Genomic DNA, 5,855 nt, shown 5'->3' with positions numbered 1-5,855 from the left:
AAGATGACAGGGTACAGTCAACTCTCTCTGAGTTGTCATAACACTAATCACTGGGCAAAGAACTGCTGCATGACTAGCTTGCCACCTGGACCCTGCCCAAACTGTGGACAAGCAGGACACTGGAGAATTGACCGCCCTTCTTTGCCTCACCTAGGTGGGCCAGTCTTTCAAATTCTTCATCCACAGGAAATCTCTCAGATCTTCTGGGTCTGTCATATAAAGCTAATAAAGCCCTGTGTGGCAACAGAAAACTTAATGCTGTCCTGTGTCAAAGACCAATGACCTCTGCTCCAAAGACCACTTTGGAGAAGCCTAGGGTAACCACCTAGGTAAGTCTCTGTCATTAAAATGTCCAGCTCAGTGAATCAGCACAAAAATGTCCAGCTCAGTGAATCAGCACAAGAGGCCTGAGAATTGCATGGCCAAGGGTCAGAAATACTCAAATGTTTAGCATCAAGGAATTGTTCGCTAAGGAGAAACTTAAATGTGCACAAAACCACAATCTATCCACACAATAAAAGAAAACACATCAGGAGGACAGCGAGCAGCTCTCACTCAGGGGAGTTCTGTAGAGAAGCTTGGAGTTCTGAAGGTAGAGGACATGCTGGTGATGCTTGTGGAAAAGAAATACCATGTAGCCACTGTCCCTCCCATTGCTCTCTGCAACAGTATCAAGTAGGATCCTGAGACTGAGGAAAGAGTGTTAGTCCTTCTGGCTCTCTTGTAGAGAGGAGCTGTACTGAGCAATCTTACTCAGCGTGACATTTTCGTGCTGATTTTCTGGTGGAATGGGGAGGCTTTTGAAACCTACAAGCCCACCCCTGGTGACCAGTTCCTCTAACAAGGCCAAAGCTCCTAATTTATGGTAAATTTATTCACTCACCCCAACTCAGACAGAACAATTTCTTTGCATAATTTTTAACCTAACTTGGATGAACAGATCTTTTTAATGTCATCTTAGTTATAGTGAAATCATAAGAAAATTTTGAAGATGAAAGCTGGCAAACTCTAAGTACCCACAGCTTCATATTCCTGATTATATGAGGAACCAGCCACTAGCAGGATTCACAATTGGAGGTAGTTCCATGAGGAGTTAATCTAAAGCTAGGAAGGGGTTGAAGCATGCGTAAAAACTCAGATTTTCTCATCCTGAGTACAGGAGTTTGGTTGTTACTCTGCTTTGCTCTGGCACCAACAGACTCCAGCAAATAGACTTCCCCAGGCATGGACCTTTCTAGTGCATGTAGCAACTGATAAACTCATGTATCTCCAAGGCTATGAGGGCTGGTGCTTGCTTATCTGACCTGTGAAACAGTCTTAACTGGATTTCCTGTCTTTTCTATAAGACTCCCCAAGATTTCTTTCCCTGGCCCCTGCTGATCCTGAGTATGCAGATGAAGAACCCTCCTTATTTTTGCCCCAACCAATAACATGCCACCACCTGGAACCATCCATCCATTCTCCCTGGGATATAAAAATCTTTTGCCTTCCCCCATCCCTCCCCACTAAAAAATAAGGAGTCCTCCAAAACAGTCTCTAGAGTGTTCTTTCCTGTCCACATCCAGCTAGTGACCAGTAGTTCAACCATACCAGGAGGAAGAGGGACTCAAGTCCAGCATTTTCTGAGGGCTGTAGGCTGCATAGCTGTATACAACAGACTGAAGGCTCTATTCTCTTCTTTATTTATAGTACACTCATTAGTAAAATTCTGTGGTTTACTAAAGATGTATCTGAATACAGCTGAGCTTTTTCATTTATTATAATATTCCACTAGTCTATCCTAGTGACACACAATGAGTCCTACCTAAAGAAATGATAAGATTTAAGGTGATCTGTGTAATTATCTGATTGCCAAATTTCTTGTGACTTAACTGAATGGCATGATTGATTTTTTTTCCTGGTTGCCTTTACTTTCTTTTACTTATTTAGATTTCTAACTATTTCCATTATGTATTAAATTTTTATCTTATGTTCTGATCAATATTTTGTTTTTTTTCCAATCTACTCTGACTTTCAGAGAGAAATTCAAAATAGTAACTCTATATGCCACTCAGAATCCAGGTCATTCTTGATCAAGCCTTGTTAACGATTACACATTTCTGTCTATCGTTTTTTAAATTTTTAATAAATTTAAAGTTTATTTTTTATGTCCCAGCATGTATCCATGTGTGTATGTCAGCATGCATGTGGGGTCAGAGGGCAGCCTGTGGTTTCAGTTTTCTTCTTCAGCAACAGATCAGCCTGTCTGGATGTCAGCAGGTGCTTTTACTCACTGAGTCATCTCTCCAGCCCCCTGTCTGTTCTTAATGTTGAACAACCTCTCCATCACTCAGATTAAATACACCTTTCTTCACACCTTCTCCGTGTTCTTATATAACTTCCTTCTGAGTCAAATTATACAAGACTGATTTAGAAGGTGTTGATTTGTCTGGTTCTTTATGTCAAACACTTAGAACATATGAGCAGCGAGAATTACATGAGCAATTGATGTTACCTACAGACAAGTCACATTTACATCAGCAAGACAAGGAGGTGGATGGATGGTAAAAGATCTGTTCCTCTTGCAGAGAACCCTGCTTCCTTACCCAACACTGACATCATATGTGGCAGAAGCTTCCCCTAATGAATAAAGGTTTCAAGGAACCAATCACTGGATGAGGAGTAGGCAGGACTTCCGTGTTGAGGATAGGAAGAGGGGAGTCAAGAGAAAGACTTTCTTTTGGATGGCTGAGAACACGGACACACAATGTATGTAGTGAGAAATCCCTGGTTTAAGTGGCAGATCTTCAGGGATGTGCCACCAGAGGATTTATAATTTAAATAGCTTTCGAAATTAGAATGCTAGCTTCTGTGCCCATCGTTTGTGTTACCAGTTGATTCTAAACTAAGATTATGTGTTTTCCTTTACACAGCGACTCAACTGGGTTTGAGAGAAAGGTACAGAGGCATGGCTCCCCAGCCAGATACAGGAATTTGGAAGTGTCGGGCATGCGTGGCGATAGCTCTCCATGGGAACTTAGATGAATGGAGAGACTTTTGCCAGACTGAGAACCGGTAGGCCTGTTTGCCAGGCTGAGCATAGGCCGGCCTATCTGTGGGTACCTTGCCCGCAGTAGCATGGATTACCTCTTAATATTGCAGGCACCAATCATAGGATTCATGGTAACCTATAGTTCTTGTTCCCTGAAGCCCACACCCTTTTCTGGTCTGTGTGGCACCTCTACAAATGTGATTGGTATACACTCACACAAACACATACTCATTAATAAAAATAAACCTTCATATTGGAAAAAATAGCTAATCAGTAGGCTAAAGCATAATACAATACACACCACTTAAATATTTTGTATATATAGTGCAACCATTCAAAAATATATGCCTACTAATCATTGTAAAGTAGACCCATGATGTAACCAAAATGTTAGAGGAGTTTCTGTTTCAGTCAGATATGACAATTTTTTTGTAATAGTATAAACCTATTTCTGACAATTTAAAATTTTCATGTTCAGTGATTGTATCAATAGATAGTTTTCAGAATATATCCATCAGATTCTTAGAATCATGTCATTATCTAACAATATGGATGCAATATAAGAAACTAAGCAGTGAATCCTTAATCCTTCATTTAAATAAATGTAGAGTCAGATCTTTCTGCAGCTCTTTGGTGATACAGAGCTGCATGATACTGTAGGAGCACCGGGGCATTAAAGGGGGGTGGGGGGCAGCTGCAAAGCAGCCTTTCTCTCCTTCAGTCACACTCATTGATTGATCCTGGAAAAAGACAACCTAGAAACTACCGACAGATAAATTGAAATGTTACTGTGTACTTGTTATCCAGCTTATACTGTATCTCCAGTCTACTCCTACAGAGAACACTCATGAGTGTAACATCCCTGAGATGTTTCAGGGCATTTAAGTTCTGTGACTCCTATTAAGTAAATGGGCTCCTATTAACTAACAACCTGGTACATGTCATTCTTTCAAAATTCTATAAAATGTTTTCCATGGATAGATTCTTACAGACACTTTGAGTTAGCACAAAACAGCCTCCTGGGGCTAACTTTTAGCAAGGAGAGTGTCAGTACAAACAAGGAATTCTTAGACTACCATGATCAAACCACTATGAATTTTGAAAAATTTTCCAAATCCATTTGTGTGCTTCCAGTCATGGTAGTAATAAGACTAACCTTACAAATTGTAATTAAAGTCTATTTCTCAGGCCTAGAGTATTACCTCAGGCATTAAGAGCACTGACTGACTTTTAGAGGTCCAAGGTTCAATTCTTAGGACCCATATTTTGGTTCAGAACCATCTACTAACTCCAGTCAGCAACAGGAAATTTGATGTTCTCTTCTATCATCCACAGGCCGCAAGCATGCTACAAAGCCCCAAGTGCAGGTAAACTCTTCATAAACAATAAATGTTTGCAAATATAAAAAGTTGTTAAAGTCCCTTCAAAAGAGTGGCTTTAAGTAGCTATGATCTTTCTTAGCTTAAGTTACCAAGATTACGTGGCAATAAGTTACCAAAATTATTCTCTAAGGCTGAATGCACAATTAAGCTGCAGTGTGGGACTTTTTCTTACCCATACATTGTAGATCTTAGAGTTCTTTCTCACTTATTGAAGACATAGAAGAGAGAGACATTTTCTCAGTGTCTCCCACTGAACATGCTAAAGTGAATTCAAAAGCCCATGCCTGTGAATCAGCACAAGAGATTTAAAAATTGCATAACCAATGTTTACAAATTCATGAATATTTACCATCACCGAATAGCTTCCTAAAGAAAGACTTAAAACCAGGGAAGTCACAGTCTGTTCAGTGGGGGAAAACAAAAACAAAAACAAAAACAAACAAACAAAAAATCCAGAGCATCAGAAGTACACTGAGCAGCTGTCATCTCAGGGGGAGTTCTGTAGAGAAGCTTGGAGTTCTGAAGGTAGAGGACATGCTGGTGGTGCTTGTGGAGAAGAAATACCATGTAGCCACTGGCCCCTCCCATGGCACCCTGAAACACTGCATCTCTCAGGACCATGAGAGGGAGAACAATCCATTTGATTTTCTGACTTCCTAGCATAAAATAACAATAGTCGCTGTCATTCCTAAACTGTGATATATTCAGGCTTATACTTTTCATGGAATGGATTAGGTTCACATTTATTAATGCATTGAATATCCAAAAGAATGAGAGGAATGGAAGGGGATTACCTGTTTTCTAGTCCTCTTTTCCTCTTTCCAAGTGTTAAATTCTATTTGAGAACAGATTCTGATCTTCCAATGTAATTCCTTTCTACTGAAGTGGACTGTCAGAGACAGGAAAGGCAACTCTTCCTCCACATTATCTTCGAAAATGCTACAATAAATTATTTTAAAAGACAGGATAGACTTGTGTTTGGATAGATGTGTGATACCAAGAGTGGTGTCACTCCCAAAGAGCCTTAAGCAGGCTATCCTTTCATCCCATTTCTCTAAAAACAAGCATCCAAGCAAGTAAGCAAACAAAACAAAAAGGAGAGTATTACTGTTTGCTGCTTAGTAGTGGGATAAAGTTAAGATGAGCTATTTTAGGATGTACTAGTTTATTGCCTGAATGCTTTATAGTAGGAATTCTCAAGATGGTGATAGTAACTACTACACTTAGTGGCTTATACTTTTCAATATCCACCAGGCATACAATGACTATAGTTAAAGTAAGTGTGTATAATATTCTGTGATATAATTGAGAGACTTTAAGGATAGATATAAAAGGAAAACCATCAACTTAGGAGTTATAATGTTATTGTAACAGAAAATATGCCTGTATTTCAAAAGTGGAAATGCATCAGAAGTGAAAAGTACAACTTTACAAACACCAGT

At 39.6% G+C, this 5,855-nt stretch overlaps 2 pseudogenes; both read right to left on the bottom strand.

Annotated features, from left to right (window-relative positions):
* Vmn1r-ps108 (vomeronasal 1 receptor, pseudogene 108) lies at positions 386–739 on the bottom strand (annotated as a pseudogene).
* Positions 4,619–5,200, bottom strand: Vmn1r-ps107 (vomeronasal 1 receptor, pseudogene 107; annotated as a pseudogene).

Source organism: Mus musculus, chromosome 13 (assembly GCF_000001635.26).
Source record: "Mus musculus strain C57BL/6J chromosome 13, GRCm38.p6 C57BL/6J".
Lineage (NCBI taxonomy): Eukaryota > Metazoa > Chordata > Mammalia > Rodentia > Muridae > Mus > Mus musculus.
Note: the sequence above shows the minus strand (reverse complement) of the source record. Positions and strands in the feature narration are given on the sequence as shown.